At 40.4% G+C, this 18,373-nt stretch overlaps 72 non-coding genes across 72 annotated transcripts; all 72 read left to right on the top strand.

Annotated features, from left to right (window-relative positions):
* The first annotated feature begins 36 nt into the window (after positions 1–36).
* TRNAH-GUG (transfer RNA histidin (anticodon GUG)) lies at positions 37–108 on the top strand. The gene has a single exon. It is a non-coding gene; the product is annotated as a tRNA-His (tRNA).
* Positions 109–197: 89 nt separating this feature from the next.
* Positions 198–269, top strand: TRNAH-GUG (transfer RNA histidin (anticodon GUG)). The gene has a single exon. It is a non-coding gene; the product is annotated as a tRNA-His (tRNA).
* Positions 270–358: 89 nt separating this feature from the next.
* Positions 359–430, top strand: TRNAH-GUG (transfer RNA histidin (anticodon GUG)). The gene has a single exon. It is a non-coding gene; the product is annotated as a tRNA-His (tRNA).
* An 89-nt stretch (positions 431–519) lies between these two features.
* TRNAH-GUG (transfer RNA histidin (anticodon GUG)) lies at positions 520–591 on the top strand. The gene has a single exon. It is a non-coding gene; the product is annotated as a tRNA-His (tRNA).
* Positions 592–680: 89 nt separating this feature from the next.
* Positions 681–752, top strand: TRNAP-GGG (transfer RNA proline (anticodon GGG)). Its single transcript has one exon. It is a non-coding gene; the product is annotated as a tRNA-Pro (tRNA).
* An 88-nt stretch (positions 753–840) lies between these two features.
* Positions 841–912, top strand: TRNAH-GUG (transfer RNA histidin (anticodon GUG)). The gene has a single exon. It is a non-coding gene; the product is annotated as a tRNA-His (tRNA).
* A 260-nt stretch (positions 913–1,172) lies between these two features.
* TRNAH-GUG (transfer RNA histidin (anticodon GUG)) lies at positions 1,173–1,244 on the top strand. The gene has a single exon. It is a non-coding gene; the product is annotated as a tRNA-His (tRNA).
* Positions 1,245–1,333: 89 nt separating this feature from the next.
* On the top strand, positions 1,334–1,405 carry TRNAH-GUG (transfer RNA histidin (anticodon GUG)). The gene has a single exon. It is a non-coding gene; the product is annotated as a tRNA-His (tRNA).
* A 411-nt stretch (positions 1,406–1,816) lies between these two features.
* Positions 1,817–1,888, top strand: TRNAP-GGG (transfer RNA proline (anticodon GGG)). The gene has a single exon. It is a non-coding gene; the product is annotated as a tRNA-Pro (tRNA).
* Positions 1,889–2,147: 259 nt separating this feature from the next.
* TRNAH-GUG (transfer RNA histidin (anticodon GUG)) lies at positions 2,148–2,219 on the top strand. The gene has a single exon. It is a non-coding gene; the product is annotated as a tRNA-His (tRNA).
* Positions 2,220–2,629: 410 nt separating this feature from the next.
* On the top strand, positions 2,630–2,701 carry TRNAH-GUG (transfer RNA histidin (anticodon GUG)). The gene has a single exon. It is a non-coding gene; the product is annotated as a tRNA-His (tRNA).
* A 260-nt stretch (positions 2,702–2,961) lies between these two features.
* TRNAH-GUG (transfer RNA histidin (anticodon GUG)) lies at positions 2,962–3,033 on the top strand. Its single transcript has one exon. It is a non-coding gene; the product is annotated as a tRNA-His (tRNA).
* Positions 3,034–3,132: 99 nt separating this feature from the next.
* On the top strand, positions 3,133–3,204 carry TRNAH-GUG (transfer RNA histidin (anticodon GUG)). The gene has a single exon. It is a non-coding gene; the product is annotated as a tRNA-His (tRNA).
* An 89-nt stretch (positions 3,205–3,293) lies between these two features.
* Positions 3,294–3,365, top strand: TRNAH-GUG (transfer RNA histidin (anticodon GUG)). Its single transcript has one exon. It is a non-coding gene; the product is annotated as a tRNA-His (tRNA).
* An 89-nt stretch (positions 3,366–3,454) lies between these two features.
* TRNAH-GUG (transfer RNA histidin (anticodon GUG)) lies at positions 3,455–3,526 on the top strand. Its single transcript has one exon. It is a non-coding gene; the product is annotated as a tRNA-His (tRNA).
* Positions 3,527–3,615: 89 nt separating this feature from the next.
* TRNAH-GUG (transfer RNA histidin (anticodon GUG)) lies at positions 3,616–3,687 on the top strand. The gene has a single exon. It is a non-coding gene; the product is annotated as a tRNA-His (tRNA).
* Positions 3,688–3,776: 89 nt separating this feature from the next.
* On the top strand, positions 3,777–3,848 carry TRNAP-GGG (transfer RNA proline (anticodon GGG)). Its single transcript has one exon. It is a non-coding gene; the product is annotated as a tRNA-Pro (tRNA).
* An 88-nt stretch (positions 3,849–3,936) lies between these two features.
* On the top strand, positions 3,937–4,008 carry TRNAH-GUG (transfer RNA histidin (anticodon GUG)). Its single transcript has one exon. It is a non-coding gene; the product is annotated as a tRNA-His (tRNA).
* A 581-nt stretch (positions 4,009–4,589) lies between these two features.
* TRNAH-GUG (transfer RNA histidin (anticodon GUG)) lies at positions 4,590–4,661 on the top strand. Its single transcript has one exon. It is a non-coding gene; the product is annotated as a tRNA-His (tRNA).
* Positions 4,662–4,921: 260 nt separating this feature from the next.
* Positions 4,922–4,993, top strand: TRNAH-GUG (transfer RNA histidin (anticodon GUG)). The gene has a single exon. It is a non-coding gene; the product is annotated as a tRNA-His (tRNA).
* A 99-nt stretch (positions 4,994–5,092) lies between these two features.
* TRNAH-GUG (transfer RNA histidin (anticodon GUG)) lies at positions 5,093–5,164 on the top strand. The gene has a single exon. It is a non-coding gene; the product is annotated as a tRNA-His (tRNA).
* An 89-nt stretch (positions 5,165–5,253) lies between these two features.
* Positions 5,254–5,325, top strand: TRNAH-GUG (transfer RNA histidin (anticodon GUG)). Its single transcript has one exon. It is a non-coding gene; the product is annotated as a tRNA-His (tRNA).
* An 89-nt stretch (positions 5,326–5,414) lies between these two features.
* Positions 5,415–5,486, top strand: TRNAH-GUG (transfer RNA histidin (anticodon GUG)). The gene has a single exon. It is a non-coding gene; the product is annotated as a tRNA-His (tRNA).
* An 89-nt stretch (positions 5,487–5,575) lies between these two features.
* On the top strand, positions 5,576–5,647 carry TRNAH-GUG (transfer RNA histidin (anticodon GUG)). Its single transcript has one exon. It is a non-coding gene; the product is annotated as a tRNA-His (tRNA).
* An 89-nt stretch (positions 5,648–5,736) lies between these two features.
* TRNAP-GGG (transfer RNA proline (anticodon GGG)) lies at positions 5,737–5,808 on the top strand. Its single transcript has one exon. It is a non-coding gene; the product is annotated as a tRNA-Pro (tRNA).
* Positions 5,809–5,896: 88 nt separating this feature from the next.
* On the top strand, positions 5,897–5,968 carry TRNAH-GUG (transfer RNA histidin (anticodon GUG)). Its single transcript has one exon. It is a non-coding gene; the product is annotated as a tRNA-His (tRNA).
* A 260-nt stretch (positions 5,969–6,228) lies between these two features.
* On the top strand, positions 6,229–6,300 carry TRNAH-GUG (transfer RNA histidin (anticodon GUG)). The gene has a single exon. It is a non-coding gene; the product is annotated as a tRNA-His (tRNA).
* Positions 6,301–6,389: 89 nt separating this feature from the next.
* TRNAH-GUG (transfer RNA histidin (anticodon GUG)) lies at positions 6,390–6,461 on the top strand. The gene has a single exon. It is a non-coding gene; the product is annotated as a tRNA-His (tRNA).
* Positions 6,462–6,872: 411 nt separating this feature from the next.
* Positions 6,873–6,944, top strand: TRNAP-GGG (transfer RNA proline (anticodon GGG)). The gene has a single exon. It is a non-coding gene; the product is annotated as a tRNA-Pro (tRNA).
* Positions 6,945–7,203: 259 nt separating this feature from the next.
* Positions 7,204–7,275, top strand: TRNAH-GUG (transfer RNA histidin (anticodon GUG)). The gene has a single exon. It is a non-coding gene; the product is annotated as a tRNA-His (tRNA).
* A 410-nt stretch (positions 7,276–7,685) lies between these two features.
* Positions 7,686–7,757, top strand: TRNAH-GUG (transfer RNA histidin (anticodon GUG)). Its single transcript has one exon. It is a non-coding gene; the product is annotated as a tRNA-His (tRNA).
* A 260-nt stretch (positions 7,758–8,017) lies between these two features.
* Positions 8,018–8,089, top strand: TRNAH-GUG (transfer RNA histidin (anticodon GUG)). The gene has a single exon. It is a non-coding gene; the product is annotated as a tRNA-His (tRNA).
* Positions 8,090–8,188: 99 nt separating this feature from the next.
* Positions 8,189–8,260, top strand: TRNAH-GUG (transfer RNA histidin (anticodon GUG)). The gene has a single exon. It is a non-coding gene; the product is annotated as a tRNA-His (tRNA).
* Positions 8,261–8,670: 410 nt separating this feature from the next.
* Positions 8,671–8,742, top strand: TRNAH-GUG (transfer RNA histidin (anticodon GUG)). The gene has a single exon. It is a non-coding gene; the product is annotated as a tRNA-His (tRNA).
* Positions 8,743–9,002: 260 nt separating this feature from the next.
* TRNAH-GUG (transfer RNA histidin (anticodon GUG)) lies at positions 9,003–9,074 on the top strand. The gene has a single exon. It is a non-coding gene; the product is annotated as a tRNA-His (tRNA).
* A 250-nt stretch (positions 9,075–9,324) lies between these two features.
* Positions 9,325–9,396, top strand: TRNAH-GUG (transfer RNA histidin (anticodon GUG)). The gene has a single exon. It is a non-coding gene; the product is annotated as a tRNA-His (tRNA).
* An 89-nt stretch (positions 9,397–9,485) lies between these two features.
* Positions 9,486–9,557, top strand: TRNAH-GUG (transfer RNA histidin (anticodon GUG)). Its single transcript has one exon. It is a non-coding gene; the product is annotated as a tRNA-His (tRNA).
* An 89-nt stretch (positions 9,558–9,646) lies between these two features.
* Positions 9,647–9,718, top strand: TRNAH-GUG (transfer RNA histidin (anticodon GUG)). The gene has a single exon. It is a non-coding gene; the product is annotated as a tRNA-His (tRNA).
* An 89-nt stretch (positions 9,719–9,807) lies between these two features.
* TRNAH-GUG (transfer RNA histidin (anticodon GUG)) lies at positions 9,808–9,879 on the top strand. The gene has a single exon. It is a non-coding gene; the product is annotated as a tRNA-His (tRNA).
* Positions 9,880–10,290: 411 nt separating this feature from the next.
* TRNAP-GGG (transfer RNA proline (anticodon GGG)) lies at positions 10,291–10,362 on the top strand. Its single transcript has one exon. It is a non-coding gene; the product is annotated as a tRNA-Pro (tRNA).
* A 259-nt stretch (positions 10,363–10,621) lies between these two features.
* On the top strand, positions 10,622–10,693 carry TRNAH-GUG (transfer RNA histidin (anticodon GUG)). The gene has a single exon. It is a non-coding gene; the product is annotated as a tRNA-His (tRNA).
* Positions 10,694–11,103: 410 nt separating this feature from the next.
* Positions 11,104–11,175, top strand: TRNAH-GUG (transfer RNA histidin (anticodon GUG)). Its single transcript has one exon. It is a non-coding gene; the product is annotated as a tRNA-His (tRNA).
* A 260-nt stretch (positions 11,176–11,435) lies between these two features.
* On the top strand, positions 11,436–11,507 carry TRNAH-GUG (transfer RNA histidin (anticodon GUG)). The gene has a single exon. It is a non-coding gene; the product is annotated as a tRNA-His (tRNA).
* A 99-nt stretch (positions 11,508–11,606) lies between these two features.
* TRNAH-GUG (transfer RNA histidin (anticodon GUG)) lies at positions 11,607–11,678 on the top strand. Its single transcript has one exon. It is a non-coding gene; the product is annotated as a tRNA-His (tRNA).
* Positions 11,679–12,088: 410 nt separating this feature from the next.
* On the top strand, positions 12,089–12,160 carry TRNAH-GUG (transfer RNA histidin (anticodon GUG)). The gene has a single exon. It is a non-coding gene; the product is annotated as a tRNA-His (tRNA).
* Positions 12,161–12,420: 260 nt separating this feature from the next.
* TRNAH-GUG (transfer RNA histidin (anticodon GUG)) lies at positions 12,421–12,492 on the top strand. The gene has a single exon. It is a non-coding gene; the product is annotated as a tRNA-His (tRNA).
* A 250-nt stretch (positions 12,493–12,742) lies between these two features.
* Positions 12,743–12,814, top strand: TRNAH-GUG (transfer RNA histidin (anticodon GUG)). The gene has a single exon. It is a non-coding gene; the product is annotated as a tRNA-His (tRNA).
* Positions 12,815–12,903: 89 nt separating this feature from the next.
* TRNAH-GUG (transfer RNA histidin (anticodon GUG)) lies at positions 12,904–12,975 on the top strand. Its single transcript has one exon. It is a non-coding gene; the product is annotated as a tRNA-His (tRNA).
* Positions 12,976–13,064: 89 nt separating this feature from the next.
* On the top strand, positions 13,065–13,136 carry TRNAH-GUG (transfer RNA histidin (anticodon GUG)). The gene has a single exon. It is a non-coding gene; the product is annotated as a tRNA-His (tRNA).
* Positions 13,137–13,225: 89 nt separating this feature from the next.
* Positions 13,226–13,297, top strand: TRNAP-GGG (transfer RNA proline (anticodon GGG)). Its single transcript has one exon. It is a non-coding gene; the product is annotated as a tRNA-Pro (tRNA).
* Positions 13,298–13,556: 259 nt separating this feature from the next.
* TRNAH-GUG (transfer RNA histidin (anticodon GUG)) lies at positions 13,557–13,628 on the top strand. Its single transcript has one exon. It is a non-coding gene; the product is annotated as a tRNA-His (tRNA).
* A 409-nt stretch (positions 13,629–14,037) lies between these two features.
* TRNAH-GUG (transfer RNA histidin (anticodon GUG)) lies at positions 14,038–14,109 on the top strand. Its single transcript has one exon. It is a non-coding gene; the product is annotated as a tRNA-His (tRNA).
* A 408-nt stretch (positions 14,110–14,517) lies between these two features.
* On the top strand, positions 14,518–14,589 carry TRNAH-GUG (transfer RNA histidin (anticodon GUG)). The gene has a single exon. It is a non-coding gene; the product is annotated as a tRNA-His (tRNA).
* Positions 14,590–14,678: 89 nt separating this feature from the next.
* Positions 14,679–14,750, top strand: TRNAH-GUG (transfer RNA histidin (anticodon GUG)). The gene has a single exon. It is a non-coding gene; the product is annotated as a tRNA-His (tRNA).
* A 269-nt stretch (positions 14,751–15,019) lies between these two features.
* TRNAH-GUG (transfer RNA histidin (anticodon GUG)) lies at positions 15,020–15,091 on the top strand. Its single transcript has one exon. It is a non-coding gene; the product is annotated as a tRNA-His (tRNA).
* An 89-nt stretch (positions 15,092–15,180) lies between these two features.
* On the top strand, positions 15,181–15,252 carry TRNAH-GUG (transfer RNA histidin (anticodon GUG)). The gene has a single exon. It is a non-coding gene; the product is annotated as a tRNA-His (tRNA).
* Positions 15,253–15,341: 89 nt separating this feature from the next.
* Positions 15,342–15,413, top strand: TRNAH-GUG (transfer RNA histidin (anticodon GUG)). Its single transcript has one exon. It is a non-coding gene; the product is annotated as a tRNA-His (tRNA).
* Positions 15,414–15,502: 89 nt separating this feature from the next.
* On the top strand, positions 15,503–15,574 carry TRNAH-GUG (transfer RNA histidin (anticodon GUG)). Its single transcript has one exon. It is a non-coding gene; the product is annotated as a tRNA-His (tRNA).
* Positions 15,575–15,663: 89 nt separating this feature from the next.
* TRNAH-GUG (transfer RNA histidin (anticodon GUG)) lies at positions 15,664–15,735 on the top strand. Its single transcript has one exon. It is a non-coding gene; the product is annotated as a tRNA-His (tRNA).
* An 89-nt stretch (positions 15,736–15,824) lies between these two features.
* On the top strand, positions 15,825–15,896 carry TRNAP-GGG (transfer RNA proline (anticodon GGG)). Its single transcript has one exon. It is a non-coding gene; the product is annotated as a tRNA-Pro (tRNA).
* An 88-nt stretch (positions 15,897–15,984) lies between these two features.
* On the top strand, positions 15,985–16,056 carry TRNAH-GUG (transfer RNA histidin (anticodon GUG)). Its single transcript has one exon. It is a non-coding gene; the product is annotated as a tRNA-His (tRNA).
* An 89-nt stretch (positions 16,057–16,145) lies between these two features.
* On the top strand, positions 16,146–16,217 carry TRNAP-GGG (transfer RNA proline (anticodon GGG)). The gene has a single exon. It is a non-coding gene; the product is annotated as a tRNA-Pro (tRNA).
* An 88-nt stretch (positions 16,218–16,305) lies between these two features.
* On the top strand, positions 16,306–16,377 carry TRNAH-GUG (transfer RNA histidin (anticodon GUG)). The gene has a single exon. It is a non-coding gene; the product is annotated as a tRNA-His (tRNA).
* A 249-nt stretch (positions 16,378–16,626) lies between these two features.
* TRNAH-GUG (transfer RNA histidin (anticodon GUG)) lies at positions 16,627–16,698 on the top strand. The gene has a single exon. It is a non-coding gene; the product is annotated as a tRNA-His (tRNA).
* Positions 16,699–16,787: 89 nt separating this feature from the next.
* Positions 16,788–16,859, top strand: TRNAH-GUG (transfer RNA histidin (anticodon GUG)). The gene has a single exon. It is a non-coding gene; the product is annotated as a tRNA-His (tRNA).
* A 269-nt stretch (positions 16,860–17,128) lies between these two features.
* Positions 17,129–17,200, top strand: TRNAH-GUG (transfer RNA histidin (anticodon GUG)). Its single transcript has one exon. It is a non-coding gene; the product is annotated as a tRNA-His (tRNA).
* An 89-nt stretch (positions 17,201–17,289) lies between these two features.
* On the top strand, positions 17,290–17,361 carry TRNAH-GUG (transfer RNA histidin (anticodon GUG)). Its single transcript has one exon. It is a non-coding gene; the product is annotated as a tRNA-His (tRNA).
* An 89-nt stretch (positions 17,362–17,450) lies between these two features.
* TRNAH-GUG (transfer RNA histidin (anticodon GUG)) lies at positions 17,451–17,522 on the top strand. Its single transcript has one exon. It is a non-coding gene; the product is annotated as a tRNA-His (tRNA).
* An 89-nt stretch (positions 17,523–17,611) lies between these two features.
* Positions 17,612–17,683, top strand: TRNAH-GUG (transfer RNA histidin (anticodon GUG)). The gene has a single exon. It is a non-coding gene; the product is annotated as a tRNA-His (tRNA).
* An 89-nt stretch (positions 17,684–17,772) lies between these two features.
* Positions 17,773–17,844, top strand: TRNAP-GGG (transfer RNA proline (anticodon GGG)). Its single transcript has one exon. It is a non-coding gene; the product is annotated as a tRNA-Pro (tRNA).
* An 88-nt stretch (positions 17,845–17,932) lies between these two features.
* Positions 17,933–18,004, top strand: TRNAH-GUG (transfer RNA histidin (anticodon GUG)). Its single transcript has one exon. It is a non-coding gene; the product is annotated as a tRNA-His (tRNA).
* Positions 18,005–18,093: 89 nt separating this feature from the next.
* Positions 18,094–18,165, top strand: TRNAP-GGG (transfer RNA proline (anticodon GGG)). The gene has a single exon. It is a non-coding gene; the product is annotated as a tRNA-Pro (tRNA).
* The last annotated feature ends 208 nt before the right edge of the window (positions 18,166–18,373 follow it).

Below are 18,373 nucleotides of genomic sequence, written 5' to 3'. Positions count from 1 at the left end.
AGAGTTTTACATAAGAGAATTACAGAGAGGGGCACAGCCGTGATCGTATAGTGGTTAGTACCTTGCGTTGTGGCCGCAATAACCCAGGTTCGAATCCTGGTCACGGCATTAAAAGACACTTGGTTTTATTATTAATCTTTGTTTTTTCCTACTCAAACAAAAGTGTATTTCATGAGAGAATTACAGAGAGGGGCACAGCCGTGATCGTATAGTGGTTTGTACCTTGCGTTGTGGCCGCAATAACCCAGGTTCGAATCCTGGTCACGGCATTAAAAGACCCTTGGTTTTATTAGTAATCTTTGTTTTTTCCTACTCAAACAAAAGTGTTTTTCATAAGAGAATTACGGACAGGTTCACAGCCGTGATCGTATAGTGGTTAGTACCTTGCGTTGTGGCCGCAATATCCCAGGTTCGAATCCTGGTCACGGCATTAAAAGACCCTAGGTTTTATTATTTATCTTTGTTTTTTCCTACTCAAACAAAAGTGTTTTTCATAAGAGAATTACAGAGAGGGGCACAGCCGTGATCGTATAGTGGTTAGTACCTTGCGTTGTGGCCGCAATAACCCAGGTTCGAATCCTGGTCACGGCATTAAAAGACTCTTGGTTTTATTACTAATCTTTGTTTTTTCCTACTCAAACAAAAGTGTTTTTCAAAAGAGAATTACAGAGAGGCGTACAGCCGTGATCGTATAGTGGTTAGTACCTTGCGTTGGGGCCGCAATAACCCAGGTTCGAATCCTGGTCACGGCAATAAAGACCCTTGGTTCTGTTATTAATCTTTGTTTTTTCCTACTCAAACAAAAGTTTTTTATATAAGAGAATTACAGAGAGGGGCAAAGCCGTGATCGTATAGTGGTTAGTACCTTGCGTTGTGGCCGCAATAACCCAGGTTCGAATCCTGGTCACGGCATTAAAAGACCCTTGGTTTTATTACTAATCTTTACTAATCTTTGTTTTTTCCTACTCAAACAAAGGTGTTTTTCAAAAGAGAATTACAGAGAAGGGCACAGCCGTGATCGTATAGTCGTTAGTACCTTGTGTTGTGGCCGCAATAACCCAGGTTCGAATCCTGGTCACGGCATTAAAACACCCTTGGTTTTATTATTAATCTTTGTTTTTTCCTACTCAAACAAAAGTGTTTTTCAAAAGAGAATTACAGAGAAGGGCACAGCCGTGATCGTATAGTGGTTAGTACCTTGCGTTGTGGCCGCAATAACCCAGGTTCGAATCCTGGTCACGGCATTAAAAGACCCTTGGTTTTATTATTAATCTTTGTTTTTTCCTACTCAAACAAAAGTGTATTTCATGAGAGAATTACAGAGAGGGGCACAGCCGTGATCGTATAGTGGTTAGTACCTTGCGTTGTGGCCGCAATAACCCAGGTTCGAATCCTGGTCACGGCATTAAAAGACCCTTGGTTTTATTAGTAATCTTTGTTTCTTCCTACTCAAACAAAAGTGTTTTTCATAAGAGAATTACAGACAGGTTCACAGCCGTGATCGTATTGTGGTTAGAACCTTGCGTTGTGGCCGCAATATCCCAGGTTCGAAACCTGGTCACGGCATTAAAAGACCCTAGGTTTTATTATTTATCTTTGTTTTTTCCTACTCAAACAAAAGTGTTTTTCATAAGAGAATTACAGAGAGGGGCACAGCCGTGATCGTATAGTGGTTAGTACCTTGCGTTGTGGCCGCAATAACCCAGGGTCGAATCCAGGTCACGGCATTAAAAGACCCTTGGTTTTATTACTAATCTTTGTTTTTTCCTACTCAAACAAAAGTGTTTTTCAAAAGAGAATTACAGAGAGGCGTACAGCCGTGATCGTATAGTGGTTAGTACATTGCGTTGGGGCCGCAATAACCCAGGTTCGAATTCTGGTCACGGCAATAAAGACCCTTGGTTCTATTATTAATCTTTGTTTTTTCCTACTCAAACAAAAGTTTTTTACATAAGAGAATTACAGAGAGGGGCAAAGTCGTGATCGTATAGTGGTTAGTACCTTGCGTTGTGGCCGCAATAACCCAGGTTCGAATCCTGGTCACGGCATTAAAAGACTCTTGGTTTTATTACTAATCTTTACTAATCTTTGTTTTTTCCTACTCAAACAAAAGTATTTTTCAAAAGAGAATTACAGAGAAGGGCACAGCCGTGATCGTATAGTGGTTAGTACCTTGTGTTGTGGCCGCAATAACCCAGGTTCGAATCCTGGTCACGGCATTAAAACACCCTTGGTTTTATTATTAATCTTTGTTTTTTCCTACTCAAACAAAAGTGTTTTTCATAAGAGGATTACAGAGAGGGGCACAGCCGTGATCGTATAGTGGTTAGTACCTTGAGTTGTGGCCGCAATAACCCAGGTTCGAATCCTGGTCACGGCATTAAAAGACCCTTGGTTTAACTTGTAATGTTTGTTTTTTCCTACTCAAACAAAATTGTTTTTCATTAGAGAATTACAGAGAGGGGCACAGCCGTGATCGTATAGTGGTTAGTACCTTGAGTTGTGGCCGCAATAACCCAGGTTCGGATCCTGGTCACGGCATTAAAAGATTCTTGGTTTTATTATTTATCTTTGTTTTTTCCTACTCAAACAAAAGTGTTTTCATAAGAGAATTACAGAGAGGGGCACAGCCGTGATCGTATAGTGGTTAGTGCCTTGCGTTGTGGCCGCAATAACCCAGGTTCGAATCCTGGTCACGGCATTAAAAGACCCTTGGTTTTATTACTAATCTTTACTAATCTTTGTTTTTTCCTACTCAAACAAAAGTGTTTTTCAAAAGAGAATTACAGAGAAGGGCACAGACGTGATCGTATAGTGGTTAGTACCTTGTGTTGTTTCCGCAATAACCCAGGTTCGAATCCTGGTCACGGCATTAAAACACCCTTGGTTCTATTATTAATCTTTGTTTTTTCCTACTCAAACAAAAGTTTTTTACATAAGAGAATTACAGAGAGGGGCAAAGCCGTGATCGTATAGTGGTTAGTACCTTGCGTTGTGGCCGCAATAACCCAGGTTCGAATCCTGGTCACGGCATTAAAAGACCCTTGGTTTTATTACTAATCTTTACTAATCTTTGTTTTTTCCTAGTCAAACAAAAGTATTTTTCAAAAGAGAATTACAGAGAAGGGCACAGCCGTGATCGTATAGTGGTTAGTACCTTGTGTTGTGGCCGCAATAACCCAGGTTCGAATCCTGGTCACGGCATTAAAACACCCTTGGTTTTATTATTAATCTTTGTTTTTTCCTACTCAAACAAAAGTGTTTTTCATAAGAGGATTACAGAGAGGGGCACAGCCGTGATCGTATAGTGGTTTGTACCTTGCGTTGTGGCCGCAATAACCCAGGTTCGAATCCTGGTCACGGCATTAAAAGACCCTTGGTTTTATTAGTAATCTTTGTTTTTTCCTACTCAAACAAAAGTGTTTTTCATAAGAGAATTACGGACAGGTTCACAGCCGTGATCGTATAGTGGTTAGTACCTTGCGTTGTGGCCGCAATATCCCAGGTTCGAATCCTGGTCACGGCATTAAAAGACCCTAGGTTTTATTATTTATCTTTGTTTTTTCCTACTCAAACAAAAGTGTTTTTCATAAGAGAATTACAGAGAGGGGCACAGCCGTGATCGTATAGTGGTTAGTACCTTGCGTTGTGGCCGCAATAACCCAGGTTCGAATCCTGGTCACGGCATTAAAAGACCCTTGGTTTTATTACTAATCTTTGTTTTTTCCTACTCAAACAAAAGTGTTTTTCAAAAGAGAATTACAGAGAGGCGTACAGCCGTGATCGTATAGTGGTTAGTACCTTGCGTTGGGGCCGCAATAACCCAGGTTCGAATCCTGGTCACGGCAATAAAGACCCTTGGTTCTGTTATTAATCTTTGTTTTTTCCTACTCAAACAAAAGTTTTTTATATAAGAGAATTACAGAGAGGGGCAAAGCCGTGATCGTATAGTGGTTAGTACCTTGCGTTGTGGCCGCAATAACCCAGGTTCGAATCCTGGTCACGGCATTAAAAGACCCTTGGTTTTATTACTAATCTTTACTAATCTTTGTTTTTTCCTACTCAAACAAAGGTGTTTTTCAAAAGAGAATTACAGAGAAGGGCACAGCCGTGATCGTATAGTCGTTAGTACCTTGTGTTGTGGCCGCAATAACCCAGGTTCGAATCCTGGTCACGGCATTAAAACACCCTTGGTTTTATTATTAATCTTTGTTTTTTCCTACTCAAACAAAAGTGTTTTTCATAAGAGGATTACAGAGAGGGGCACAGCCGTGATCGTATAGTGGTTAGTACCTTGAGTTGTGGCCGCAATAACCCAGGTTCGAATCCTGGTCACGGCATTAAAAGACCCTTGGTTTAACTTGTAATGTTTGTTTTTTCCTACTCAAACAAAATTGTTTTTCATTAGAGAATTACAGAGAGGGGCACAGCCGTGATCGTATAGTGGTTAGTACCTTGAGTTGTGGCCGCAATAACCCAGGTTCGGATCCTGGTCACGGCATTAAAAGATTCTTGGTTTTATTATTTATCTTTGTTTTTTCCTACTCAAACAAAAGTGTTTTCATAAGAGAATTACAGAGAGGGGCACAGCCGTGATCGTATAGTGGTTAGTGCCTTGCGTTGTGGCCGCAATAACCCAGGTTCGAATCCTGGTCACGGCATTAAAAGACCCTTGGTTTTATTACTAATCTTTACTAATCTTTGTTTTTTCCTACTCAAACAAAAGTGTTTTTCAAAAGAGAATTACAGAGAAGGGCACAGACGTGATCGTATAGTGGTTAGTACCTTGTGTTGTTTCCGCAATAACCCAGGTTCGAATCCTGGTCACGGCATTAAAACACCCTTGGTTCTATTATTAATCTTTGTTTTTTCCTACTCAAACAAAAGTTTTTTACATAAGAGAATTACAGAGAGGGGCAAAGCCGTGATCGTATAGTGGTTAGTACCTTGCGTTGTGGCCGCAATAACCCAGGTTCGAATCCTGGTCACGGCATTAAAAGACCCTTGGTTTTATTACTAATCTTTACTAATCTTTGTTTTTTCCTAGTCAAACAAAAGTATTTTTCAAAAGAGAATTACAGAGAAGGGCACAGCCGTGATCGTATAGTGGTTAGTACCTTGTGTTGTGGCCGCAATAACCCAGGTTCGAATCCTGGTCACGGCATTAAAACACCCTTGGTTTTATTATTAATCTTTGTTTTTTCCTACTCAAACAAAAGTGTTTTTCATAAGAGGATTACAGAGAGGGGCACAGCCGTGATCGTATAGTGGTTTGTACCTTGCGTTGTGGCCGCAATAACCCAGGTTCGAATCCTGGTCACGGCATTAAAAGACCCTTGGTTTTATTAGTAATCTTTGTTTTTTCCTACTCAAACAAAAGTGTTTTTCATAAGAGAATTACGGACAGGTTCACAGCCGTGATCGTATAGTGGTTAGTACCTTGCGTTGTGGCCGCAATATCCCAGGTTCGAATCCTGGTCACGGCATTAAAAGACCCTAGGTTTTATTATTTATCTTTGTTTTTTCCTACTCAAACAAAAGTGTTTTTCATAAGAGAATTACAGAGAGGGGCACAGCCGTGATCGTATAGTGGTTAGTACCTTGCGTTGTGGCCGCAATAACCCAGGTTCGAATCCTGGTCACGGCATTAAAAGACCCTTGGTTTTATTACTAATCTTTGTTTTTTCCTACTCAAACAAAAGTGTTTTTCAAAAGAGAATTACAGAGAGGCGTACAGCCGTGATCGTATAGTGGTTAGTACCTTGCGTTGGGGCCGCAATAACCCAGGTTCGAATCCTGGTCACGGCAATAAAGACCCTTGGTTCTGTTATTAATCTTTGTTTTTTCCTACTCAAACAAAAGTTTTTTATATAAGAGAATTACAGAGAGGGGCAAAGCCGTGATCGTATAGTGGTTAGTACCTTGCGTTGTGGCCGCAATAACCCAGGTTCGAATCCTGGTCACGGCATTAAAAGACCCTTGGTTTTATTACTAATCTTTACTAATCTTTGTTTTTTCCTACTCAAACAAAGGTGTTTTTCAAAAGAGAATTACAGAGAAGGGCACAGCCGTGATCGTATAGTCGTTAGTACCTTGTGTTGTGGCCGCAATAACCCAGGTTCGAATCCTGGTCACGGCATTAAAACACCCTTGGTTTTATTATTAATCTTTGTTTTTTCCTACTCAAACAAAAGTGTTTTTCAAAAGAGAATTACAGAGAAGGGCACAGCCGTGATCGTATAGTGGTTAGTACCTTGCGTTGTGGCCGCAATAACCCAGGTTCGAATCCTGGTCACGGCATTAAAAGACCCTTGGTTTTATTATTAATCTTTGTTTTTTCCTACTCAAACAAAAGTGTATTTCATGAGAGAATTACAGAGAGGGGCACAGCCGTGATCGTATAGTGGTTAGTACCTTGCGTTGTGGCCGCAATAACCCAGGTTCGAATCCTGGTCACGGCATTAAAAGACCCTTGGTTTTATTAGTAATCTTTGTTTCTTCCTACTCAAACAAAAGTGTTTTTCATAAGAGAATTACAGACAGGTTCACAGCCGTGATCGTATTGTGGTTAGAACCTTGCGTTGTGGCCGCAATATCCCAGGTTCGAAACCTGGTCACGGCATTAAAAGACCCTAGGTTTTATTATTTATCTTTGTTTTTTCCTACTCAAACAAAAGTGTTTTTCATAAGAGAATTACAGAGAGGGGCACAGCCGTGATCGTATAGTGGTTAGTACCTTGCGTTGTGGCCGCAATAACCCAGGGTCGAATCCAGGTCACGGCATTAAAAGACCCTTGGTTTTATTACTAATCTTTGTTTTTTCCTACTCAAACAAAAGTGTTTTTCAAAAGAGAATTACAGAGAGGCGTACAGCCGTGATCGTATAGTGGTTAGTACATTGCGTTGGGGCCGCAATAACCCAGGTTCGAATTCTGGTCACGGCAATAAAGACCCTTGGTTCTATTATTAATCTTTGTTTTTTCCTACTCAAACAAAAGTTTTTTACATAAGAGAATTACAGAGAGGGGCAAAGTCGTGATCGTATAGTGGTTAGTACCTTGCGTTGTGGCCGCAATAACCCAGGTTCGAATCCTGGTCACGGCATTAAAAGACTCTTGGTTTTATTACTAATCTTTACTAATCTTTGTTTTTTCCTACTCAAACAAAAGTATTTTTCAAAAGAGAATTACAGAGAAGGGCACAGCCGTGATCGTATAGTGGTTAGTACCTTGTGTTGTGGCCGCAATAACCCAGGTTCGAATCCTGGTCACGGCATTAAAACACCCTTGGTTTTATTATTAATCTTTGTTTTTTCCTACTCAAACAAAAGTGTTTTTCATAAGAGGATTACAGAGAGGGGCACAGCCGTGATCGTATAGTGGTTAGTACCTTGAGTTGTGGCCGCAATAACCCAGGTTCGAATCCTGGTCACGGCATTAAAAGACCCTTGGTTTAACTTGTAATGTTTGTTTTTTCCTACTCAAACAAAATTGTTTTTCATTAGAGAATTACAGAGAGGGGCACAGCCGTGATCGTATAGTGGTTAGTACCTTGAGTTGTGGCCGCAATAACCCAGGTTCGGATCCTGGTCACGGCATTAAAAGATTCTTGGTTTTATTATTTATCTTTGTTTTTTCCTACTCAAACAAAAGTGTTTTCATAAGAGAATTACAGAGAGGGGCACAGCCGTGATCGTATAGTGGTTAGTGCCTTGCGTTGTGGCCGCAATAACCCAGGTTCGAATCCTGGTCACGGCATTAAAAGACCCTTGGTTTTATTACTAATCTTTACTAATCTTTGTTTTTTCCTACTCAAACAAAAGTGTTTTTCAAAAGAGAATTACAGAGAAGGGCACAGACGTGATCGTATAGTGGTTAGTACCTTGTGTTGTTTCCGCAATAACCCAGGTTCGAATCCTGGTCACGGCATTAAAACACCCTTGGTTCTATTATTAATCTTTGTTTTTTCCTACTCAAACAAAAGTTTTTTACATAAGAGAATTACAGAGAGGGGCAAAGCCGTGATCGTATAGTGGTTAGTACCTTGCGTTGTGGCCGCAATAACCCAGGTTCGAATCCTGGTCACGGCATTAAAAGACCCTTGGTTTTATTACTAATCTTTACTAATCTTTGTTTTTTCCTAGTCAAACAAAAGTATTTTTCAAAAGAGAATTACAGAGAAGGGCACAGCCGTGATCGTATAGTGGTTAGTACCTTGTGTTGTGGCCGCAATAACCCAGGTTCGAATCCTGGTCACGGCATTAAAACACCCTTGGTTTTATTATTAATCTTTGTTTTTTCCTACTCAAACAAAAGTGTTTTTCATAAGAGGATTACAGAGAGGGGCACAGCCGTGATCGTATAGTGGTTAGTACCTTGAGTTGTGGCCGCAATAACCCAGGTTCGAATCCTGGTCACGGCATTAAAAGACCCTTGGTTTTACTTGTAATGTTTGTTTTTTCCTACTCAAACAAAATTGTTTTTCATTAGAGAATTACAGAGAGGGGCACAGCCGTGATCGTATAGTGGTTAGTACCTTGAGTTGTGGCCGCAATAACCCAGGTTCGGATCCTGGTCACGGCATTAAAAGATTCTTGGTTTTATTATTTATCTTTGTTTTTTCCTACTCAAACAAAAGTGTTTTCATAAGAGAATTACAGAGAGGGGCACAGCCGTGATCGTATAGTGGTTAGTGCCTTGCGTTGTGGCCGCAATAACCCAGGTTCGAATCCTGGTCACGGCATTAAAAGACCCTTGGTTTTATTACTAATCTTTACTAATCTTTGTTTTTTCCTACTCAAACAAAAGTGTTTTTCAAAAGAGAATTACAGAGAAGGGCACAGACGTGATCGTATAGTGGTTAGTACCTTGTGTTGTGGCCGCAATAACCCAGGTTCGAATCCTGGTCACGGCAATAAAAGACCCTTGGTTCTATTATTAATCTTTGTTTTTTCCTACTCAAACAAAAGTGTTTTACATAAGAAAAATATAGAGAGGGGCACAGCTGTGATCGTATAGTGGTTAGTACATTGCGTTGTGGCCGCAATAACCCAGGTTCGAATCCTGGTCACGGCATTAAAACACCCTTGGTTTTATTATTAATCTTTGTTTTTTCCTACTCAAACAAAAGTGTTTTTCATAAGAGAATTACAGACAGGTTCACAGCCGTGATCGTATAGTGGTTAGTACCTTGAGTTGTGGCCGCAATAACCCAGGTTCGAATCCTGGTCACGGCATTAAAAGACGCTTGGTTTTACTATTAATGTTTGTTTTTTCCTACTCAAACAAAATAGTTTTTCATTAGAGAATTTCAGAGAGGGGCACAGCCGTGATCGTATAGTGGTTAGTACCTTGCGTTGTGGCCGCAATAACCCAGGTTCGAATCCTGGTCACGGCATTAAAAGACCCTTGGTTCTATTATTAATCTTTGTTTTTTCCTACTCAAACAAAAGAGTTTTACATAAGAGAATTACAGAGAGGGGCACAGCCGTGATCGTATAGTGGTTAGTACCTTGCGTTGTGGCCGCAATAACCCAGGTTCGAATCCTGGTCACGGCATTAAAACACCCTTGGTTTTATTATTAATCTTTGTTTTTTCCTACTCAAACAAAAGTGTTTTTCAAAAGAGAATTACAGAGAAGGGCACAGCCGTGATCGTATAGTGGTTAGTACCTTGCGTTGTGGCCGCAATAACCCAGGTTCGAATCCTGGTCACGGCATTAAAAGACCCTTGGTTTTATTATTAATCTTTGTTTTTTCCTACTCAAACAAAAGTGTATTTCATGAGAGAATTACAGAGAGGGGCACAGCCGTGATCGTATAGTGGTTAGTACCTTGCGTTGTGGCCGCAATAACCCAGGTTCGAATCCTGGTCACGGCATTAAAAGACCCTTGGTTTTATTAGTAATCTTTGTTTCTTCCTACTCAAACAAAAGTGTTTTTCATAAGAGAATTACAGACAGGTTCACAGCCGTGATCGTATTGTGGTTAGAACCTTGCGTTGTGGCCGCAATATCCCAGGTTCGAAACCTGGTCACGGCATTAAAAGACCCTAGGTTTTATTATTTATCTTTGTTTTTTCCTACTCAAACAAAAGTGTTTTTCATAAGAGAATTACAGAGAGGGGCACAGCCGTGATCGTATAGTGGTTAGTACCTTGCGTTGTGGCCGCAATAACCCAGGGTCGAATCCAGGTCACGGCATTAAAAGACCCTTGGTTTTATTACTAATCTTTGTTTTTTCCTACTCAAACAAAAGTGTTTTTCAAAAGAGAATTACAGAGAGGCGTACAGCCGTGATCGTATAGTGGTTAGTACATTGCGTTGGGGCCGCAATAACCCAGGTTCGAATTCTGGTCACGGCAATAAAGACCCTTGGTTCTATTATTAATCTTTGTTTTTTCCTACTCAAACAAAAGTTTTTTACATAAGAGAATTACAGAGAGGGGCAAAGTCGTGATCGTATAGTGGTTAGTACCTTGCGTTGTGGCCGCAATAACCCAGGTTCGAATCCTGGTCACGGCATTAAAAGACTCTTGGTTTTATTACTAATCTTTACTAATCTTTGTTTTTTCCTACTCAAACAAAAGTATTTTTCAAAAGAGAATTACAGAGAAGGGCACAGCCGTGATCGTATAGTGGTTAGTACCTTGTGTTGTGGCCGCAATAACCCAGGTTCGAATCCTGGTCACGGCATTAAAACACCCTTGGTTTTATTATTAATCTTTGTTTTTTCCTACTCAAACAAAAGTGTTTTTCATAAGAGGATTACAGAGAGGGGCACAGCCGTGATCGTATAGTGGTTAGTACCTTGAGTTGTGGCCGCAATAACCCAGGTTCGAATCCTGGTCACGGCATTAAAAGACCCTTGGTTTTACTTGTAATATTTGTTTTTTCCTACTCAAACAAAATTGTTTTTCATTAGAGAATTACAGAGAGGGGCACAGCCGTGATCGTATAGTGGTTAGTACCTTGAGTTGTGGCCGCAATAACCCAGGTTCGGATCCTGGTCACGGCATTAAAAGATTCTTGGTTTTATTATTTATCTTTGTTTTTTCCTACTCAAACAAAAGTGTTTTCATAAGAGAATTACAGAGAGGGGCACAGCCGTGATCGTATAGTGGTTAGTGCCTTGCGTTGTGGCCGCAATAACCCAGGTTCGAATCCTGGTCACGGCATTAAAAGACCCTTGGTTTTATTACTAATCTTTACTAATCTTTGTTTTTTCCTACTCAAACAAAAGTGTTTTTCAAAAGAGAATTACAGAGAAGGGCACAGACGTGATCGTATAGTGGTTAGTACCTTGTGTTGTGGCCGCAATAACCCAGGTTCGAATCCTGGTCACGGCATTAAAACACCCTTGGTTCTATTATTAATCTTTGTTTTTTCCTACTCAAACAAAAGTTTTTTACATAAGAGAATTACAGAGAGGGGCAAAGCCGTGATCGTATAGTGGTTAGTACCTTGCGTTGTGGCCGCAATAACCCAGGTTCGAATCCTGGTCACGGCATTAAAAGACCCTTGGTTTTATTACTAATCTTTACTAATCTTTGTTTTTTCCTAGTCAAACAAAAGTATTTTTCAAAAGAGAATTACAGAGAAGGGCACAGCCGTGATCGTATAGTGGTTAGTACCTTGTGTTGTGGCCGCAATAACCCAGGTTCGAATCCTGGTCACGGCATTAAAACACCCTTGGTTTTATTATTAATCTTTGTTTTTTCCTACTCAAACAAAAGTGTTTTTCATAAGAGGATTACAGAGAGGGGCACAGCCGTGATCGTATAGTGGTTAGTACCTTGAGTTGTGGCCGCAATAACCCAGGTTCGAATCCTGGTCACGGCATTAAAAGACCCTTGGTTTTACTTGTAATGTTTGTTTTTTCCTACTCAAACAAAATTGTTTTTCATTAGAGAATTACAGAGAGGGGCACAGCCGTGATCGTATAGTGGTTAGTACCTTGAGTTGTGGCCGCAATAACCCAGGTTCGGATCCTGGTCACGGCATTAAAAGATTCTTGGTTTTATTATTTATCTTTGTTTTTTCCTACTCAAACAAAAGTGTTTTCATAAGAGAATTACAGAGAGGGGCACAGCCGTGATCGTATAGTGGTTAGTGCCTTGCGTTGTGGCCGCAATAACCCAGGTTCGAATCCTGGTCACGGCATTAAAAGACCCTTGGTTTTATTACTAATCTTTACTAATCTTTGTTTTTTCCTACTCAAACAAAAGTGTTTTTCAAAAGAGAATTACAGAGAAGGGCACAGACGTGATCGTATAGTGGTTAGTACCTTGTGTTGTGGCCGCAATAACCCAGGTTCGAATCCTGGTCACGGCAATAAAAGACCCTTGGTTCTATTATTAATCTTTGTTTTTTCCTACTCAAACAAAAGTGTTTTACATAAGAAAAATATAGAGAGGGGCACAGCTGTGATCGTATAGTGGTTAGTACATTGCGTTGTGGCCGCAATAACCCAGGTTCGAATCCTGGTCACGGCATTAAAACACCCTTGGTTTTATTATTAATCTTTGTTTTTTCCTACTCAAACAAAAGTGTTTTTCATAAGAGAATTACAGACAGGTTCACAGCCGTGATCGTATAGTGGTTAGTACCTTGAGTTGTGGCCGCAATAACCCAGGTTCGAATCCTGGTCACGGCATTAAAAGACGCTTGGTTTTACTATTAATGTTTGTTTTTTCCTACTCAAACAAAATAGTTTTTCATTAGAGAATTTCAGAGAGGGGCACAGCCGTGATCGTATAGTGGTTAGTACCTTGCGTTGTGGCCGCAATAACCCAGGTTCGAATCCTGGTCACGGCATTAAAAGACCCTTGGTTCTATTATTAATCTTTGTTTTTTCCTACTCAAACAAAAGAGTTTTACATAAGAGAATTACAGAGAGGGGCACAGCCGTGATCGTATAGTGGTTAGTACCTTGCGTTGTGGCCGCAATATCCCAGGTTCGAATCCTGGTCACGGCATTAAAAGACCCTTGGTTTTATTATTTATCTTTGTTTTTTCCTACTCAAACAGAAGTGTTTTTCATAAGAGAATTACAGAGAGGGGCACAGCCGTGATCGTATAGTGGTTAGTACCTTGCGTTGTGGCCGCAATAACCCAGGTTCGAATCCTGGTCACGGCATTAAAAGACCCTTGGTTTTATTACTAATCTTTGTTTTTTCCTACTCAAACAAAAGTGTTTTTCAAAAGAGAATTACAGAGAGGCGTACAGCCGTGATCGTATAGTGGTTAGTACCTTGCGTTGGGGCCGCAATAACCCAGGTTCGAATCCTGGTCACGGCGATAAAGACCCTTGGTTCTATTATTAATCTTTGTTTTTTCCTACTCAAACAAAAGTTTTTTACATAAGAGAATTACAGAGAGGGGCAAAGCCGTGATCGTATAGTGGTTAGTACCTTGCGTTGTGGCCGCAATAACACAGGTTCGAATCCTGGTCACGGCATTAAAAGACCCTTGGTTTTATTACTAATCTTTAATAATCTTTGTTTTTTCCTACTCAAACAAAAGTGTTTTTCAAAAGAGAATTACAGAGAAGGGCACAGCCGTGATCGTATAGTGGTTAGTACCTTGTGTTGTGGCCGCAATAACCCAGGTTCGAATCCTGGTCACGGCATTAAAACACCCTTGGTTTTATTATTAATCTTTGTTTTTTCCTACTCAAACAAAAGTGTTTTTCATAAGAGGATTACAGAGAGGGGCACAGCCGTGATCGTATAGTGGTTAGTACCTTGAATTGTGGCCGCAATAACCCAGGTTCGAATCCTGGTCACTGCATTAAAAGATACTTGGTTTTACTATTAATGTTTGTTTTTTCATACTAAAACAAAATTGTTTTTCTTTAGAGTTACAGAGAGGGGCACAGCCGTGATCGTATAGTGGTTAGTACCTTGAGTTGTGGCCGCAATAACCCAAGTTCGAATCCTGGTAACGGCATTAAAAGATTCTTGGTTTTATTATTTATCTTTGTTTTTTCCTACTCAAACAAAAGTGTTTTTCAAAAGAGAATTACAGAGAAGGGCACAGCCGTGATCGTATAGTGGTTAGTACCTTGTGTTGTGGCCGCAATAACCCAGGTTCGAATCCTGGTCACGGCATTAAAACACCCTTGGTTTTATTATTAATCTTTGTTTTTTCCTACTCAAACAAAAGTGTTTTTCATAAGAGGATTACAGAGAGGGGCACAGCCGTGATCGTATAGTGGTTAGTACCTTGAATTGTGGCCGCAATAACCCAGGTTCGAATCCTGGTCACTGCATTAAAAGATACTTGGTTTTACTATTAATGTTTGTTTTTTCATACTAAAACAAAATTGTTTTTCTTTAGAGTTACAGAGAGGGGCACAGCCGTGATCGTATAGTGGTTAGTACCTTGAGTTGTGGCCGCAATAACCCAAGTTCGAATCCTGGTAACGGCATTAAAAGATTCTTGGTTTTATTATTTATCTTTGTTTTTTCCTACTCAAACAAAAGTGTTTTCATAAGAGAATTACAGAGAGGGGCACAGCCGTGATCGTATAGTGGTTAGTGCCTTGCGTTGTGGCCGCAATAGCCCAGGTTCGAATCCTGGTCACGGCATTAAAAGACCCTTGGTTCTATTATTAATCTTTGTTTTTTCCTACTCAAACAAAAGTTTTTTACATAAGAGAATCACAGAGAGGGGCAAAGCCGTGATCGTATAGTGGTTAGTACCTTGCGTTGTGGCCGCAATAACCCAGGTTCGAATCCTGGTCACGGCATTAAAAGACCCTTGGTTTTATTTCTAATCTTTACTAATCTTTACTAATCTTTGTTTTTTCCTACTCAAACAAAAGTGTTTTTCAAAAGAGAATTACAGAGAAGGGCACAGCCGTGATCGTATAGTGGTTAGTACCTTGAGTTGTGGCCGCAATAACCCAGGTTCGAATCCTGGTCACGGCAATAAAGACCCTTGATTCTATTATTAATCTTTGTTTTTTCCTACTCAAACAAAAGTTTTTTACATAAGAGAATCACAGAGACGGGCAAAGCCGTGATCGTATAGTGGTTAGTACCTTGCGTTGTGGCCGCAATAACCCAGGTTCGAATCCTGGTCACGGCATTAAAAGACCCTTGGTTTTATTATTAATCTTTGTTTTTTCCTACTCAAACAAAAGTGTATTTCATGAGAGAATTACAAAGAGGGGCACAGCCGTGATCGTATAGTGGTTAGTACCTTGCGTTGTGGCCGCAATAACCCAGGTTCGAATCCTGGTCACGGCATTAAAAGACCCTTGGTTTTACTATTAATGTTTGTTTTTTCCTACTCAAACAAAATAGTTTTTCATTAGAGAATTACAGAGAGGGGCACAGCCGTGATCGTATAGTGGTTAGTACCTTGCGTTGTGGCCGCAATAACCCAGGTTCGAATCCTGGTCACGGCATTAAAAGACCCTTGGTTCTATTATTAATCTTTGTTTTTTCCTACTCAAACAAAAGAGTTTTACATAAGAGAATTACAGAGAGGGGCACAGCCGTGATCGTATAGTGGTTAGTACCTTGCGTTGTGGCCGCAATATCCCAGGTTCGAATCCTGGTCACGGCATTAAAAGACCCTTGGTTTTATTATTTATCTTTGTTTTTTCCTACTCAAACAAAAGTGTTTTTCATAAGAGAATTACAGAGAGGGGCACAGCCGTGATCGTATAGTGGTTAGTACCTTGCGTTGTGGCCGCAATAACCCAGGTTCGAATCCTGGTCACGGCATTAAAAGACCCTTGGTTTTATTACTAATCTTTGTTTTTTCCTACTCAAACAAAAGTGTTTTTCAAAAGAGAATTGCAGAGAGGCGTACAGCCGTGATCGTATAGTGGTTAGTACCTTGCGTTGGGGCCGCAATAACCCAGGTTCGAATCCTGGTCACGGCGATAAAGACCCTTGGTTCTATTATTAATCTTTGTTTTTTCCTACTCAAACAAAAGTTTTTTTCATAAGAGAATTACAGAGAGGGGCACAGCCGTGATCGTATAGTGGTTAGTACCTTGCGTTGTGGCCGCAATAACCCAGGTTCGAATCCTGGTCACGGCATTAAAAGCCCCTTGGTTTTATTACTAATCTTTGTTTTTTCCTACTCAAACAAAAGTGTTTTTCAAAAGAGAATTACAGAGAGGCGTACAGCCGTGATCGTATAGTGGTTAGTACCTTGCGTTGGGGCCGCAATAACCCAGGTTCGAATCCTGGTCACGGCGATAAAGACCCTTGGTTCTATTATTAATCTTTGTTTTTTCCTACTCAAACAAAAGTTTTTTACATAAGAGAATTACAGAGAGGGGCAAAGCCGTGATCGTATAGTGGTTAGTACCTTGTGTTGTGGCCGCAATAACCCAGGTTCGAATCCTGGTCACGGCATTAAAACACCCTTGGTTTTATTATTAATCTTTGTTTTTTCCTACTCAAACAAAAGTGTTTTTCATAAGAGGATTACAGAGAGGGGCACAGCCGTGATCGTATAGTGGTTAGTACCTTGAGTTGTGGCCGCAATAACCCAGGTTCGAATCCTGGTCACGGCATTAAAAGACCCTTGGTTTTATTACTAATCTTTGTTTTTTCCTACTCAAACAAAAGTGTTTTCATAAGAGAATTACAGAGAGGGGCACAGCCGTGATCGTATAGTGGTTAGTGCCTTGCGTTGTGGCCGCAATAGCCCAGGTTCGAATCCTGGTCACGGCATTAAAAGACCCTTGGTTCTATTATTAATCTTTGTTTTTTCCTACTCAAACAAAAGTTTTTTACATAAGAGAATTACAGAGAGGGGCAAAGCCGTGATCGTATAGTGGTTAGTACCTTGCGTTGTGGCCGCAATAACCCAGGTTCGAATCCTGGTCACGGCATTAAAAGACCCTTGGTTTTATTTCTAATCTTTACTAATCTTTACTAATCTTTGTTTTTTCCTACTCAAACAAAAGTGTTTTTCAAAAGAGAATTACAGAGAAGGGCACAGCCGTGATCGTATAGTGGTTAGTACCTTGAGTTGTGGCCGCAATAACCCAGGTTCGAATCCTGGTCACGGCAATAAAGACCCTTGATTCTATTATTAATCTTTGTTTTTTCCTACTCAAACAAAAGTTTTTTACATAAGAGAATCACAGAGACGGGCAAAGCCGTGATCGTATAGTGGTTAGTACCTTGCGTTGTGGCCGCAATAACCCAGGTTCGAATCCTGGTCACGGCATTAAAAGACCCTTGGTTTTATTATTAATCTTTGTTTTTTCCTACTCAAACAAAAGTGTATTTCATGAGAGAATTACAAAGAGGGGCACAGCCGTGATCGTATAGTGGTTAGTACCTTGCGTTGTGGCCGCAATAACCCAGGTTCGAATCCTGGTCACGGCATTAAAAGACCCTTGGTTCTATTATTAATCTTTGTTTTTTCCTACTCAAACAAAAGAGTTTTACATAAGAGAATTACAGAGAGGGGCACAGCCGTGATCGTATAGTGGTTAGTACCTTGCGTTGTGGCCGCAATATCCCAGGTTCGAATCCTGGTCACGGCATTAAAAGACCGTTGGTTTTATTATTTATCTTTGTTTTTTCCTACTCAAACAAAAGTGTTTTTCATAAGAGAATTACAGAGAGGGGCACAGCCGTGATCGTATAGTGGTTAGTACCTTGCGTTGTGGCCGCAATAACCCAGGTTCGAATCCTGGTCACGGCATTAAAAGACCCTTGGTTTTATTACTAATCTTTGTTTTTTCCTACTCAAACAAAAGTGTTTTTCAAAAGAGAATTACAGAGAGGCGTACAGCCGTGATCGTATAGTGGTTAGTACCTTGCGTTGGGGCCGCAATAACCCAGGTTCGAATCCTGGTCACGGCGATAAAGACCCTTGGTTCTATTATTAATCTTTGTTTTTTCCTACTCAAACAAAAGTTTTTTTCATAAGAGAATTACAGAGAGGGGCACAGCCGTGATCGTATAGTGGTTAGTACCTTGCGTTGTGGCCGCAATAACCCAGGTTCGAATCCTGGTCACGGCATTAAAAGACCCTTGGTTTTATTACTAATCTTTGTTTTTTCCTACTCAAACAAAAGTGTTTTTCAAAAGAGAATTACAGAGAGGCGTACAGCCGTGATCGTATAGTGGTTAGTACCTTGCGTTGGGGCCGCAATAACCCAGGTTCGAATCCTGGTCACGGCATTAAAAGACCCTTGGTTTTATTTCTAATCTTTACTAATCTTTACTAATCTTTGTTTTTTCCTACTCAAACAAAAGTGTTTTTCAAAAGAGAATTACAGAGAAGGGCACAGCCGTGATCGTATAGTGGTTAGTACCTTGAGTTGTGGCCGCAATAACCCAGGTTCGAATCCTGGTCACGGCAATAAAGACCCTTGATTCTATTATTAAT

This window comes from Phalangium opilio, unplaced genomic scaffold (assembly GCF_054372755.1).
Source record: "Phalangium opilio isolate 3A_F unplaced genomic scaffold, DU_Popi_V2 ptg000017l_1, whole genome shotgun sequence".
Taxonomy (NCBI): domain Eukaryota; kingdom Metazoa; phylum Arthropoda; class Arachnida; order Opiliones; family Phalangiidae; genus Phalangium; species Phalangium opilio.
This window is presented reverse-complemented; position numbering and strand designations above follow the sequence as displayed.